We start from the raw sequence: 17,489 nt of genomic DNA, 5'->3' as shown, positions 1-17,489 counted from the left end.
GTTTTGATTGAAATGGTAGTAAGAGTATTGCATGGCTGCATGCATAAATTGTTTTAGAATCTTAAGAATCATGGCTTGTTCAAAATCTATAATTATTTTATGTGGGGTAGTAGTTATTTGTTTTATGTGTAATATGACATAAGAGTTTATTGTAAGTGCTGCTTTATTTGTTTGGTAGTAGGACATCTATAAAAGGGATATTTGTGTTGTGATTCTCATCATGTATGGTGTATATCTGTGTGAATGGTTTGGGACACATTTTCAATGCCCCATCCATCAGCCAGGTTTGACAATGTCTTAGATTTAGTAAGTTATCTGCTGTAGGAAATATTAAGATTTGTTTATCATTATTTAGGTTGTCATATAACAGGAAAGATTCCTTGTTATGTGTAATGTTTAAATGTTCATGTATTTCTATGTCTGTGTATCTTCTAGGGGCAGGAGGCAAGTCACTGGTGGCTGTTTTAGTTCATGCATATTTTAAAGTTGATAAAAATGGTAGTTGGCTTGTGATGTTTTCAGGAACTTAGGGAGTATATTCTTTAGGATTTAGGGGTAGGGTTCCTAGAAGCTACTGCTTGCCTCTCTTTTGATCAATATTTGTGGTTTTATTAGTTAAGCATAGGAAGGCAGTATTTTGTAAATGATACTTATTTTCTGATATTTATGTATTTTAATATTGTATTGTACTGACTCTATATTATGTGAGTGATCCATTAAAATGTAACTCTGGTACAATGTGCAGCTTAAACATGATCATGGGAAATGGACGTCCCCAAATGGATATCTGTTACATGTACTATATTCACTATATTATCTTTTTCATTCTATTGTAGATACAAACAATAGGTCTCTGTGGCACACTTGTCCTGTTGCCGAAACATTGGCACTGGGATAAATGTTCATAACACACGGGCTAAACTTCATAGGGTAGCATAATACTTACATTATTGTTTTTTTCACTTTTAAGAGAAAGTTTATGATGTTGTAACAAATACAACGATGAAGTACAATAAGAGAAAATGTGTGAAATACAAGTATTGATATGCAAATAATTTGCAATCAAAGAAAGGAGGAAACAAATAAGAAAGACGGAAGAAAGGGAAAGCATGTGTATAGGTGAAAATCCTCCAATGAAAATCAGTTGTTAATAATAACAAGAGTAGTCTGATAGTTATATGCCATAGGGTCACAATCTTGAGAGAGTGAGATAAACAACAAGAAATACTATTATCAACAATGAGGAAGTTGAGGAGGTTTGAGAACTTCTTCAGAATTTGGTTGGTGTATGAAAGATGATTGTGCACATCTGTCCAGAGAATTTGTTACTGGAGAAAACATGAAATCAGTATTAGAACAAGTGGTATAGGATGCATGTACACTCTGTCCAGTCTGTGGTTGTAACATATTGCACAGCACCAGGCTTAAAAGGACAGTTGAGTAAGGTCCTCCTAGTTTGTTGTTATCTTTTGAAATGCAACTGTGAGTAAGTCTTTTTACATTAACTGAAATGATTTCCCAGTCCCCGGATCAACTTTAAAAAAATATATTTATGAAAGAAAAAGGCACAGTTGAGTTAAAAATGCAGTTAGTCTGGTTCCAGATTTTCAACCAAAAGTTACGAACCAAAGGACACATAAATAATAAATTATTTATATCTGCAAATTGTATATGACATGACCAATAAGTGTCAGAAAGTTCTGGATAAATTTTGTGTAGTTAAGGGAGATATTAGGAGTCCATTTTATATACTGAAAATGTCTGTGTGGTATTTGCTGCACAAGAATATTTCCTAAGCTGTATCCATATTTTTCTCCACAGTGGAATAGGTCACACTACACCTAGATCATTCTCTCAATGTAGTTCAGTGTCAAATTTAATAGATACTGTCGCAGTAGTATGTAAGAATTTATATAAGCGTGTATTAGAGGGTGAAGCTTTATTGTTTATATATACATATGATACTGTTTATTAACTGAAATGTATTTTGAAAAGAAGTTCTGCTTGAGAGAAAGCTATTAAGGAATGTTCAGAAAATAGTTGGTGTACCCATGTAAAACCATTTTTTCTCCATGCTTTCCAATAAAGTGATTTATTGTTAATTGGTATTAATTTATTATTTCACATGGTTGAATTCAGAAACATGTTTATGTGTATGACATGGTAGGTTGCAACAATTTACAGATGTGTTTACAAATTTGAGAAAATATAGGCTCTGATTATGAGTTTGATGGAAAGGAACACCTATCCGCCAAACTCCCGACAGGGTGGCACCGCTGTAGTGGCTACCTCCCCGCTGGCCCCATCATGAATTTCCTGCTAAACTGACAGGTGGAAACCAAGGTTTCCACAGGTCAGCCCAGCAGGGGAGTGGGGGCAGCATTGTTGCTGGCTTGTACTTGAGCCGGCGGCAATGCTGCCGCCCGTAGGGGGCACCAGAACCCTCGTAATGCACACTGTCTGCACAGCAGATGGTGTTCACTACGAGGATGCTAGGTGGTGAAACTGCCATGAAAAGGCTGGCGGAGAACCAGGTTATAATCAGCAGGGCGGCTCTGCATGCAGCACCTCCCTGCCTGATTGCAACCTGCACCCGCTGTCAGCCCGTCAGGATCACCGATCCTGGCGGAGACAGCTGTACCCTGGTGGTCGGACCACCAGGGTCGTAATGTGGCAGTCAGACACCTTACCCAGTGTGCAACATAAATGATCAACTAGTTCTCAAGATGTATCACCTGAATAGTATTAGCTGCAAACACAGTCACAATGCATTGACCACATCATGACTCCAGACACATATACAACAAACTCCTGCTTTGACGTGCATAACATTTGCAAAAGGATCAAAGCCACATCCTGCCCAGCCACTGTATTGCCAGCACTGCTGCGAAGATGTAAATCTCTGCCCATCCTCCCAACTACCAATGTACTGCTAAATTCTGCAACTGCTGGACTTAAACTGAATTGGCATGCTTCATAAATGTCAGCTCAATACAACTAATAGCATGGGTACCTTTCACAATAGGATCGCCTGCAAACCAACTATGTACACCATCTGTGCAAAACGTCACTGTTAACTTTTGGAGGTAGATGTCACAATACCACCAGTAACACTGTACATGTCACATCAACAGGTGGAGCTGCCACTGGCCAGACAGAGCCCACAGACCAGACTCGATGAAGCACTCAGTCTGGACGTGGAGGACGTTCTGGCCCATCTGGGCAACCTGGACAGATCCCTACAGTGAGTCTTAGTGTGCCAACATCAACACCTCCCAGGCAGGTTGCCTCACCATCACAGGCAACCATTTGTTCCCCAACCCGTGTCCCTAGGACAGTGCCCACAATCTCGTGCCCCCAGTCCAGGAGCTAGAGTCACAGCCCAACACCTCGGACAATGATAGTTCTGAAACCAATGGGAGGGGGCACCCTGTCGCATGGGCAGAGGCCCATGGTGGTAGGGTGCATTGGAGGAATGCTTTCAGCCACTGTGGTGAGGCCACTGGGGATTCTCCAGGCCGAGATACCATGAGCCAAGTCTTGGAGGTCTACCAAGAGTCCCAAGGCGTGATGGGCCAGGTACTTACGGAACTCCCTGAGATCCAATTGCTTCAGAGTGACATCCATAGGGATATGCTTCAACAGTGGGAGGCCACCAATAACAACCTGGTTTCCTTAACAGGAGTGCTGAGGGACATTAACAGTACCCTGATCAGGAATCATCAGCACCCCCACGCAAGCAAGGACGTCCAGCAAATAATTCAGGAGGTGCAGATGGCCAGAACACCACCCACTGCTAGCAAGTGACCTCTTCCTGAAGGAACTCCTTTGTGTGCCACATTTTTCCCTCTTTTGACTGTTCTTCAACCACCTTCCGTTTCATATGGGAGGAGTGAACTGGACTTTGGACTGGCAATGCTGTGGCATCTACTCCAATGATTTAATCAACCATGACTGATCCTTCACTTTTCTTTTCCATCATGTCTCAATGTCAGTTTATGTATACATTTTCAATAAATCCACCTATCACACAGTTTGTGTCTGGCAGCTACTGTACCAATTGTTGCTATGTAGAGATGTGAGAGCATGTGAAGTAAATGATGCAGATATGAAATACTAGTGCAAGGAGGGATGTGTCACAGGTTCAGTGTCCTGCTAAGGATTACTACCAACATACCAAACATTTTATTGCACCATACAGCAAAAAGGCTGTCCATATATCTGGTCAGAGCCAAGAAGGGCTGACTCATATTGGGTCGGGTAGATATACGGAGGTACAGCCCCCCAGACCACAGACAGGAATGGTCTTGTACGAAATTTCCTGTTGAAAAGGCAAACAGAGATGTGAATAATGTTACAAGCTTGAGCCTTATCACATACCAAAACAAAGTAATCCAACATCACATACTCCAAGAGGCAAACAGAGGGCAGTACAACAGTCCCTGATCACAGGTCCCTCATCATTCAATGACTATGCATCTGGTGGTATGATACAGACATATGTCAGTGTTGTGGCACAGGCAATGTGACCTGCAATGAAGAAACACACCTACGGCTATATACATGTCATGCAAGAATAGTGTTTAGCCTATGTAAAGGGTAAAGGCCTGACTTTAACTTGCAGTCAACATATTTCATGGCCATATGTCCACACAAATGTAGCAGTGGGTCCACCACAGCACATTAGACACATGCAATGTGCATTTCAGTCCTTCCAACCACACCCTGTCCAAACTGGTTTGGCACAGGTCTCATACACCCACAATCTGTGACCCACATTACCTGAACAATCCATGTCAACTTTCTATGTTGGAACAGCATCAGATACCTGCCAATGTCACAACTCTGAAATGCCCACATGAGGATGTAGGGGTGAAGGTACATGTACAAAGACACAGAAAGGGGCATAGTTTTCGAAACATACCTTTTAATCAAATCACATCACAAGCATCTAGACATGAAGTGACAATGCAATGTGACTGACACAAACAAAGCAACATCATCATGGTTGAGATGTGTTAGAGGCTAAGCACTCATTGACTCAAAATTGCTGAACATCAGCTCCCCAGTGTAATGGCAAGACACTCAACTCTACACATTCAGACAACTACAGTCCTGTATACAGTCACAGTCATCACATGACATACTTACACTCAAGAAAAGTAGTTATTGATGAGATCGTGCGGCAAGTCTACTCCTTCCTCTTCACCACTGTCATCCTCACTTGGCATTCAGGAGACTCAACAGGTGGCACTGCAGGTTGCCCCTCCTCTGGGATTTATGGGATGTTTCTCCTCAGGGCAATGTTGTGGAGCACACAGAAGGCAACAATGATCTTACACACTTTCCGAGGTGTATAGAGGAGGGCTCCACCAGTCGAGTCCAGACACCTAAATGTGGCCTTCAGGACCCCAAAAGCCCACTCCAGTATCTACCTTGTTCTTACATGGGCCTCACTGAAGCAGACTTCTCCTGGTGTAGTTGGATTCGTCAGCGCCATCAACAACCAAGGACTGTTTGGATATGCTGAGTCTCCTGTTAAGGAATGGGACAAATGTGAAACTATGAGTCCCTCATATCAGTAAATCCTCAGCAGATATTGCACACACACGAGCAGTACAGATGTTACTTTCCAACCAGCCAGGCCCTCCCTAGGTACAGTTGTGACATCAGCTAGTGCGACGTTACTCAAAGTACAGCCGGCGGGCCGCCAGCGGCCCCACGGACCTACCTTGGCGGCCCGCGGAGACGCACAACAAACGCCATATGATAATGGCCGCAGTATGTAAACATAGAAGAGGGCCGCAGGAGCATGCGCAACAGTGGCTTCTTTGCTCATGCTCCCGCGGCCCTCCTCTATGTTTACGTACGGCGGCCATTGTTAATGGCGTTTCCGTGACGATCCTGGAAGCCAAAGCCCCATAAAAGTCAGCGCTTGCAGCTAACTTTTACGGGGCTTTGTCGTCTGCTTCCTGTCACCGGCTCCACGTCTGCTGCCCGCCTGCCTGCCTGCCGTTCTACATTTGTGGCATCTTTACAGTGCTTTGAGTCAGGTAAGGCTCTTTGGTTATTTATTTATTTGTTTTTAATGTAGTGTGTGTTACTGGGGTAGGGGTGAGAGCAGATTGCACTGTGTGTGTGTGCTGTGTGTGTGTGTTACTGGTGTAGGGGTGAGAGCAGATGGCGCTGTGTGTGTTACTGGGGTAGGGGTGAGAGCAGATTGCGCTGTGTGTGTGCGCAGTGTGTGTGTTACTGGTGTAGGGGTGAGAGCAGATGGCGCTGTGTGTGGTACTGGGGTAGGGGTGAGAGCAGATGGCGCTGTGTGTGCGCGCTGTGTGTGTGTTACTGGGGTAGGGGTGAGAGCAGATGGCGCTGTGTGCAGATGGCGCAGTGTGTGTTACTGGGGTAGAGGTGAGAGCAGATGGTGCTGTGTGTAGATGGCGCTGTGTGTGTTACTGGGGTAGGGGTGAGAGTAGATGGCGATGTGTGCAGATGGCGCAGTGTGTGTTACTGGGGTAGGGGTGAGAGCAGATGGCGCTGTGTGCAGATGGCGCTGTGTGCAGATGGCGCTGTGTGTGTTACTGGGGTGTGGGTGAGAGCAGATGGCGCTGTGTGTGTTACTGGGGTAGGGGTGAGAGCATATGGCGCTGTGTGTGTTACTGGGGTAGGGGTGAGAGCAGATGGCGCTGTGTGTGTTACTGGGGTAGGGGTGAGAGCAGATGGAGCTGTGTGCAGATGGCGCTGTGTGCAGATGGCGCTATGTGCAGATGGCGCTGTGTGTGTTACTGGGGTAGGGGTGAGAGCAGATGGCGCTGTGTGTGTTACTGGGGTAGGGGTGAGAGCAGATGGTGCTGTGTGCAGATGGCGCTGTGTGCAGATGGCGCTGTGTGTGTTACTGGGGTAGGGGTGAGAGCAGATGGCGCTGTGTGTGTTACTGGGGTAGGGGTGAGAGCAGATGGCGCTGTGTGTGAGAGACCGGACCCTGTGCTGCTGTATCTTTGTCTTGTAATGCTTAGGCACCAAGTTAGACCTTTGTTTGTGCAACCTCCAAACAATAATGCTTACTTTTATAACCCATACCCACCAACCCAGTACAGCCAGAGAGAAACCACCCACCCATGAAAACTACCAAAAATCAGATGACAATCCCAATATAAATCAAACCATTTGTGAAGTGTCCAGTGGGGTACACTTTGTGTGATGGGCAAACACCTTCAGCTTACTCCTCCTCCCAGGGGTGCGGTTGATAAATGGCTGCTGCATCTAATTAAGGGGGTGATTTTAACCTTGGCGGACGGCGGAGGCCGTCCGCCAAGGTACCGCCGTGAAATGACCGCACCGCGGTCAAAAGACCGCGGCGGCCATTTAAACATTTCCGCTGGGCCGGCGGGCGCTCTCCGAAAGAGCGCCCGCCGGCCCAGCAGAAATGCCCCTGCAACGAGGACGCCGGCTCAGAATTGAGCCGGCGTAGTTGCAGGGGTGCGACGGGTGCAGTTGCACCCGTCGCGTATTTTAGTGTCTGCCAAGCAGACACTGAAATACTTTGCGGGGCCCTCTTACGGGGGCCCCTGCAGTGCCCATGCCATTGGCATGGGCACTGCAGGGGCCCCCAGGGGCCCCGCGGCACCCCCTACCGCCATCCTGTTCATGGCGGGTTTCCCGCCATGAACAGGATGGCGGTAGGGGGTGTCTGAATCCCCATGGCGGCGGAGCGCGCTCCGCCGCCATGGAGGATTCAATGGGGCAGCGGTAAACCGGCGGGAGACCGCCGGTTTACCCTTTCTGACCGCGGCTGAACCGCCGCGGTCAGAATGCCCTCGGGAGCACCGCCAGCCTGTTGGCGGTGCTCCCGTGGTCGGTGACCCTGGCGGTCACCGGCCGCCAGGGTCAGAATGACCCCCTAAATGTCTCTTGTGATTAGGATAGGGATATACTCTGGAACATTCCCATTTGGCTCTTGTGATTAGTGTAGGAATATACTACTAGAGCCAGGGCTGTTGAAAATGTCTTACAATAATACACTTTTTTTATCTGGCCCCTGGCATTCCGTGCACAGTTGATTTCTATTGCTGTGTGACCCAGCATGCTGAAAAAAAACAGTCTCTAAAAAGGGGCCGTATACCATTCATTGGCCTCATTATCACTCTAGTATGCCTAGCAGGTTGCAAGCATAATTGCAAAAAATACTTTTTATAACATGGTTCTCTGGGAATCGGCAAAGGCCAGCATGTATGTTGCCAATTGTTAGATCACGGTATGCTTTGTTTCCTTTTACACATCACTTTATATTACTTTGGTGTTGTGCATAGAGGTCTGTAGCGAGACGCAGTGTTGGTCCATTGATCGTGAGGCGGTGTCGGTCCATCGGTCGCTCGTGAAGTGTTGTCGGTCGTGAAGTGGTGTCGGTCTTTTGGCTGTGAGGGGAAAATCTGATTCCTGACCCTTGAAAATCATTGCACAAACTCGCTGAGACCAATGGCCTACAGTCCAGTTACCAAGCCTTGCAAACGACCCAGATCCATACAGAGTGAACACAGATCATTCCAGGCAGCATGGGAAGAAGAGTACTTGTTTGTTGAATGGCCAAAGGAGAAAGCTACCTGTTTGCTTTGCAAAGAGAAAGTAAATGTTCTTAAGAGATATAACCTGGAACGGCACTACAAAACTCGACACGCAAGTTATAGTGAGAACTTCCCATTGTACTCACAACTGCGTTCAGCAAAAGTGGCATCGTTAAAGCAAACACTTCTTTCCCAGCAGAAGCTCTTCCTTTGCCAAATGAAGAAATCCGAGGCTGTTACAGAAGCATCATTCAAAATATGCTACCTGCTTGCCAAACATAAGAAGCCATTCACGGAGGCAGAGCTGGTGAAGAAATGTTTCCTTTCAGCAGCTGAAATTTTGTTTGAAAACTATAGCAACAAATCCAGCATTTTAAAAGAAATTGGTGCATTACAGCTATCGGATTCCACTTGCGCACGCAGAATAGAGGCAATGGGTGAAAATATCCAGGAGCAGGTGATAAAAGCTGTTAGAGAGTCACCGTTCTTCAGCATTGCCATGGATGAGTCCACAGATATAGGCGATGTGGCCCAGTTATTAGTTTGGGTGAGGTATTTGGACCAATCACTTCATCCCAAAGAAGAGCTCCTGTGCCTTCTACCACTGCACGGGCACACAAGAGGAGAAGATATTCTGGACAGTATCTGCAACTACTTCGAAACACATCACATACCACTGGACAGTCTTGTTAGCATCACAACAGATGGCGCTCCTGCTATGGTAGGCCATGACAGAGGCTTTGTATCTTTGCTTAAAAAGAAGCTCACTGGACAGCCTGTAATAGACTACCACTGCATTATTCATCAGGAAGTTCTGTGTGCAAAATTAAAGCATGGAGAACTGAATAACGTCCTAAAACGTGCAGTGAAAATTGTTAATTTTATTCGTGCCAAAGCCCTTAACCATAGACTTTTTAAGGCTATGCTGCAGGATTCTGAAGCTGAATATACAGACCTCTTGATGCACACTGAAGTGCGATGGCTAAGCAAAGGGAAAGTTCTGGAGCGGTTCATTGCTTTGCTTCCTGAAATTGAACACTTTACAAACAGCAGAGGTCAAACATTCCCAGAACTAAAGGATGTGAAATGACTTTTAATGCTCCATTTTCTTTCAGATCTATTTGCACACTTCAATGCTCTTAATTTGATGCTGCAAGGCAAACAACAGCTTGTGGGGTCCATGATGAATGGTATTTACTCATTTGAAAGTAAGCTTGTGCTATTCAAAGAACAACTGGATGTTGCTGACTTCACCCACTTTCCAAAACTGTTGGCTGTGACTCAGAGGTTTCCAAATGCACAAGAAATGCTGCCAACGCTAAATCTTGGTGCATGTCTTGAGGACATTTCTTGGGAGATCAAAAGGCGATTTTCTCAATTCAGAACCCTCACCCCTCTGTTCAGGCTGGTTGAAAACCCCTGGATGGTGAGTGCACGAAATCTTGATGCTGTTGAACTTATTGGCGTGAAAAGACCGCAAGCACAAATGGAGCTGATAGACATGCAGCACAACTCAGCTCTCGAAGCATCTTTTTTGGGGCAGGCACCAGAAGAATTCTGGAACACTGTGCCTTCTGACAAATTTCCTGTTCTTTTTACAGTGGCCCAGAAAATAATTTGTATGTTTGGGTCAACATATGTTTGCGAAAGTTCGTTTTCCACAATGGGACTTTTGAAGAGTAAATTCAGAAATAAGCTAACAGACTTACATCTGGATCAGCTCTTAAGGCTTGCCGTTTCAGACATAATACCAGATTACAGAACACTAATAAGAGACATGAAGTGCAAAATAAGTTCTTAGTATGTCTTCCTTTGACATACCTATTTTCCAGACTCAGAGAAAACTGTGCTGCATTGGGCCTGTGCTGAATATCCTGTTCACAAGGATTACCATGCCATGCCGCTTAAGATTACTATTGTCTGATAATAAAAATGTTTTTCAAAATGTCCTCTTTGTAGTTATACCTGGATTCAAAATGCAGCATTGTTTAGCAATGTTTTGAAAAAGGGGGCGGGTGGTTGTTCCCCCTCTAACTCCCCCACGCCCCCGCTGTCACTTCAGTGCAAAGGTATCATGGACTGAACCCGGCAACTGAGCACAGAAGTGAGATGTAGAGGTCCGCCAATCATACAATTTTGAAGTTGTTGGAATGGAAATTCTTTCGGTTGCAATATACTTGTTCATTGGCATGTAGTGCAACCAAGCCAACATGCGGGCCATCAATAGCCCCCACTACATATGGGATGCGTTCAAAACCATAAAAGTCAGCCTTCACATGGGCTAAATCCTGATGTCGGGGAAACTGGATGTAGCTGTCCAGGTGTTTCAACATTGCTGAGGGCATCCCTCAACACCAGACTGAACATTTGTTTGGACATTCCACCAGTATGTTGGAAGGACCCTGTGGCTAGGAAGTGCAACACTGGCATGACTTGTACAACAGGTGGTATGCTGTTTGAATGACTAATAGCTGGCACCAGATCTGGCTCCAACTGACGACATAGTTCCATTATTGTTTGCAGGTTCAGATGATACAGGAGTACACCATGTCTTTCTTCCATTGCCTGTAGGTCTGGCAGGGGATGGTAGAACGGTGGTTGTCACATCCTCCCTCTCCTTTGTTATCTAAATTTGACAGGAAATGAGTTCCTACATCAGTCATTGTGTCCACAGCAACATACATGATGCACGTCGAGGTTAATAGGTGACAAGATGTATTATTAGAGATGGACATGGCAAACAGTACAGATCACAGATGTCAATGACACAAAGTTTGCATGTTAGCCACTTGCTTTGCAACATATATGCAGATCATATGTAAGTGTACCTAAATCCAAAATGTGCATCACATATGTCCGTTGGTATGTGACTGAATGTACCAAGCACAAAAATGACCATTAACAGGGGGTAGAATGTGCCCCACTGTGAATTACCCTCTGTGCCTTGCAGCATACAACAATGGTGTCTGAGTATTAGGACAAACATGACAAGACAAGATGAGCAGGTATTTGTGTCAGAAAATTGGATTTCAGATGTGTGACACAGTTTTAATATCCCAATCCCGCATTTCAGGCCTCTGAAATGGTGGCTGCCTGCCCTACTCCACTGGACACTAGGAACCGCCTGCGACCGCTGTCAGAAGCCGTCATGGCGGGAGGAGGTTGCAACCACAGCAGACACAGCCATAGGCTTATGCTGTTTCCATTGACGGTTGCGGGCCAATGGCTTTGTCTGCCAGCAGTGATGACTGTGTATGTGGCGGATGTGACCGCCATGTTCTGCATAATCCCTCACTTGACTCCTGACACTGCTGCCAGCAAGATGTCCACTAACAAGCTGCTGTGTACTGCCTCTGGGATCAAACATGCCATGTCCAGCAGGTGATAGCGCCTCTGCCTTCTCACCAGAGGAGTTGGAGAAGCTGGTGACTGAGGTCCTACCCCTGTATAGACAGCTCTATGGTGCACCAGAGGAGCTGGTGTCACCTGTACACAGTTTTCAATGTACCTAACCATCCTTTCTCTACTCACAGGTTAGAATGTGCCCATGTGTGGCAAGTCGTGTACTCATGTGCCGGTAGGTACGGTCTGTGTGCCATCAATAGGAGAGTCAATGTGCATGTATTGGTGGCCAGTGCCACTTGCTGACTTCAGTCACAGTTGGGTGTGTGTGTTCATTGTGCTCCATGATCCACCTTGTGTTGGATGCTCCTAACTAGTTGAGGAGACATCATAGCCATCCACTGACATCTCCTTCCTAACGAATGTTGCATATGTGAGACCACATGTATGTGCAGGACAGCATGAGCTGAGTATGCATCTTGTGTGTGTCAGTTGTGAGTAATGTGAGCTATGTGTATGCTGCCATAGAGATTCCTCAGCACATCTGTCCTTGCTAGACTGTTGTTTGTAAATCATGTCATCACTGTATCAGCCCTCCAGTTTGAAATACACACCGATTTCTGGTGCCTACATGATGTACTGTTATGCATGGAGGTGAATCAAATGGGTGGGATGTCATGCATGTTCTGACTGGTCAGCCTGCAGAGACCAGGGCCTGTCGCATGTATCTCCCAGCATGGGTCATACTCTGTGGCTATGCAACTGTGACACTGTGCCCACTCCATTTGTAAAATGCTGTCCAGAATCCTAAATCCTTTGCTCAGATTGGGAATGGGTCCAGAGGTAAGTTACTGACCTAGTCCACATGTGCGCTTGGTATCACTGTCAATGTGTGTCCCTGACTCCTGACAGGTCCCTTACTCCCGCAGCCCTGTTGACACCTTCATACAGGTCTCATCTGTCTTGTGCAGACTCATAGAATAAAGACAGTCCCATAGTGCAGACAGTGTGGCGATTATATTGAGACCATGATGTGTGACACAGTAGCTTCATCACATAGCAGAAACTGGTCAATGCATGCCTTAGTTTTTTGGATGCTATCTCTGGTAGGATAGAAACAAATATCCAAAAGAGTGTTCTGTGGTGCAGGCAGATACCACAGAACCCCACCCCTGAAGTGGCATGAGTCTGCATTGTTTATTGCACATGTCCACACATGAACAAGGTAAACACTTTCTGTGCCCACCCTGCTAGTCCTTTCAGTGCTACCCATTTGTGATTTTGGAGTTTGCACTCTGACAGCAGCCTCTAAGGACTGTATGCAGAGAGTTATCAGCACAGAGTGTGAATGTGTTGGTCCATTCATGCCTAAGGAGTCTACCTTGCAGTAGCCACAGAGGTGTGATGTGCCTCATAATGGCTCACATCTCAGTCAGGTTGCTAGGGCACATCCCACAAGATGTCATTAAGCCTGCCCATTCATTTTAGGGCATGAGCAGGGAGGTGGGTTGATCTGCAGATTGGCAAATGTGTGAACATGTGGGAAAGTTATATCTTGATGTAACTCACATGTATGTGACTGAACCATTTGTGATGACTTGTGATGATGATCTCTTGATTTGTCTTTTGCATCCATGCAGGTCAACACTCATCACAAGAAAGGGATATGGAGCACCATGGCCAAGAAGGTGTGAACCCTTGGGGTCCACAGCTGGTGGAGCACCCACTGCAGAAAGAGGTGGGAGACGACCTCCCAACATGGGCAGGGTGCCCGTCAGACAATGACGAACAACGACCCCCCTAATGGCCTGCATTCTGGCAGTAGCCTATCCAGAGCTTGATGGGTGTTTTAGGGCAGCACAGCAGTCACAAGGGGGTGAGTACAGGGTATACTTTTGTCTGCCCCATAGCCAAGAGATTGAGTAAGGTTCTGACTGGTCCCCCTTACTATTCCAGATGAGCCATTTGTCACACAGTTTGAGAGACTGTTTATGTTGACATGTCATGTGTTTATTACTGCTGTGCCTTGCCTATTGGAGCATGGACCTAGGAAAAATTGTGGGTGGAATCTGAGCACAGTCTTGTGAGAAGTACAGGTTATTTCCTGACCAAGAAATATGTTTTTAGTTTTGGCTGCAGATATGACCTTAAGCATGTCTGTGTGCTCCAAGAAGTAGAGAATGACTCCTCTAGGTTTGTTGGATGAAAGCACAAAGTTAGGTTGAGGACCCAGCCTATGCAATCTCTGTATATAATGTAAGGGTATATGTGGCATATCTCATAATTTAGATAGGAATTATTTAAAGAAGCAAAGATGATCACTACCTCTATGTCTTCAAGTAATACATAAATTCATAGAGTATTCCTCCTGTTTTTATTTTCCAGATTTTTGATCTGCTTCTGAAGATTGGAGACCTGTGTTTGAAGTCAATTTCATCCGTGGGCAGTGCCTGTAAAAGGTGACATCTAATGCTCCACTTCTGAAATCCTCTCATCCATGCCTGACCATGTGTCATCAAAACCTTTCAACCTTTTGTTTGTCTCGTCTGTATAAAAATGCAAAGCCTGATTTTCTTCCAACAAAAGTTCCTTAGAAATAGGAGGAGGTGTTTTTGCTGGGGACTGAGGATCTTTTTTGAGCCTTTTACTATAAGATTTACTGGTTTTTGAATGAGCCAAAGGAGCAGGTATCCGGAGGTGTATTTAAAGATCATGTTACTCCTTTGTATATATATATATATGTTTGAAGCTTCTATTGTTATGATGGATTTGTTTGGATAAAACGTATTTTCTATTTATTAGCTGCACATGTGGTGTATTTTAAAGATAACTTATTTTTTTTCCAGTTTGCCCATAAATCCATGCAAAACACCAAAGCGTTATTGGGTAAGCAAATGTATGAACTTCAATTGTATAATAAAGCAATAAAAATAGTCATGAATTGAAATGAGTTACTCAACTCTAATAATAAATCCAGCGATTAGTTGCCAAAAGGTGAGAGGACATTGAAATAAAAGGCCATTGGGCCAGATATTAAGGTTGAAAGAGCGCTATAGCAGAAACAAATGTCTTACTTTTACTCAGCGTTAGAAACTTCAGAAGCTGAAGGCTCAAAATGGCAAGCACTCTGAGGTGATGGACCGCTTTTCAGCCAGAAAACATAGGGGGTCATTTCAACCCTGGCGGTCGGAGACCGCCAGGGCTAAAGTGGCGTCCGTACCGCCAACAGGCTGGCGGTACGGATACCCATATTTCGACCGCGGTCGCACCGCCGGGGCCGGCGGTTTCCCGCCGCTTTAGCCCCGGTGGAGATAATCCGCCAGGGCAGTGCTGCAAGCAGCGCTGCCCTGGGGATTATGACTCCCCTACCGCCAGCCTGTTTCTGCCGGTTTGCACCGCCAGGAAGAGGATTGCGGTAAGGGGAGTCCTGGGGCCCCCTAACAGGGCCCCGTGCAGCTTTTCACTGTCTGCATAGCAGACAGTGAAAAGCCCGACGGGTGCTACTGCACCCGTTGCACGGCCGCAACACCGCCGGCTCCATTACGAGCCGGCTCCTATGTTGCGGCCGCATCCCCGCTGGGCCGGCGGGCGTAAACTAGGTTTGCGCCCGCCGGCCCAGCAGGGATGTTGTAATGGGGACTGCGGGAGTGTGGCCGCATTGGCGGACGCACAGCGGCTACAGCCGCCGCCCGCCAAGCTTGTAATGACCCCCATAGTGCGCAATTATCAAATGCACTGAAAATAAGAAAAGAGTGCCTCATGTGTTCCCATTGCCCATCCTCAGCTGGAAGATGAAGGAGAAGAAAACCGTGGTGTGCTGGCTTTCCTCTCATCTTCATCCTCGGAGCCTCAGCCAGGTGCCGCCGTCTTTCTCTGGCATCAAGCCGCACCCCCATAATACTTACTTTCTAATCTTTTAACTAATGAGAAAAAATGAAAACATTATTTTTCTTCTTCATGAGCTCCCCTTTCTTCCTCACTGATAATAATTTACTTCTTGTGGAGTCCCTGCAGACAAAACGTATCAGCAGATCAGGGGGAAGTTCCTGGCAAATCCATTTAGAATGCAGAACACATATTGACAGACAGTACTGAAGTGTGCTGAGTGTATCTGAAATAGGTTGCTTGATTGTAAACAAGTCTGAGCTAACGGCATTGCCAAATCCTTGTCCTGTTTCCTGAAAAAAACTAAAAGTTGGCCACTGATACAGGGAACCACTACCCCACCCTCTCTACATAATACATGTTCTTGGTTTCAACCTGCAACTTTCCACCCACCCACAACCCATATTCCCAGGCCCCTCAAACTTAATCCATAATAAAATTGAAAGTAAACCTTTCCATGTCCTCTCTGAAATAAAACTGTCACTTTCTGACCTTTCCTTTCACATAAACTAAATCTGAACATCATTTCTAAAAAAAACACTGTATAGTTTATACAGTTTATAGTGACTGTTGTACGGTACCAGAAGGTTCTTTTTCAACTAGACTTATTCCTATCCCCTCTCACTCCTATCTCTTTTCTTAGGTAGACCTTTCAGCCAATTACTGCTTAAAATAAAAAAGTAATTCTGAAAGACAAATGCATTCCATTTTGTCTAGACAAACTTGTTTGACTAAACTAATACACTTATGCATTAAAAAGTACACCCCAGTGTTCACTTTTCTGGAGGTCACACATTGGTAGATTTTTCTAGATCCCAAATTAAACTTGAAAATATTTATGATGTGCCATTCTTCCCCAAATTGTATAAGAAATAGCTTCATAACACAAAATACATCAGCAATTACAAATAATATTAGAGTGAAGAGGAGGTACCACAAAATATTGTTCATCACACATCTCAGATGCTGAAATGCAGAAAAGGTCTGTTGAGTCTGCTTATTGATTGCATGAGGAAAGGGTGACATCCACCAGAAGCAAGGGTGACACTCTGTGCTGAATAGTACTTGAAAAATATCTACTGCCTCCTTCAGGGGTTTCCAGATAGGAGTACAAACCACAAAGGGTATAATAAAAACACCCTGGCAGCTCACTGCCTGCTCTCATGGAGATTATTGACAACTTTGCTCCCCTCTTTGGCTATCGAGTAAATTGGGACAAGAGCGAGGCCCTCCCCCTTTCACGGGGGACAATGAAATCAGCGCTCCTGGGCTTCCCATTTCGCTGGCCCCCAAAGCACCTTAAATTATTGGGGGTCTTCATCAACCGCGGCCTAGAATGAATGGCGGCAGACAACCTGGATCCCCTCATTGCACGTATGAGACTTGACTTTGACAAATGGGCCCAGCTAGGCCTCTCCATGTGGGGCAGGTTGCAGGCGGTGCAGATGGTCACGGTAACGTGCTTCACATACGTACTGGGACTTCTGCCAATCCAGATACCCCTCTCCACGTTGAGATCGGTGGACGCCGCAATCAGGTCCTTTGTGCAGGGATCTGTGCACCCACGTCTAGCACTGGTCAAACTAATAGCGTGCAGATCACACAGCGGAATGGGGCTCCCCTCGGTGGAACATTACGCCTTAGCCCTCCACCTGTCATCAATGGCAGCTGCCCTGTCCGACCCCGCAGAGTCACCGCAGT

Source organism: Pleurodeles waltl, chromosome 2_2 (assembly GCF_031143425.1).
Source record: "Pleurodeles waltl isolate 20211129_DDA chromosome 2_2, aPleWal1.hap1.20221129, whole genome shotgun sequence".
In the NCBI taxonomy this organism is placed as follows: domain Eukaryota; kingdom Metazoa; phylum Chordata; class Amphibia; order Caudata; family Salamandridae; genus Pleurodeles; species Pleurodeles waltl.
This window is presented reverse-complemented; position numbering follows the sequence as displayed.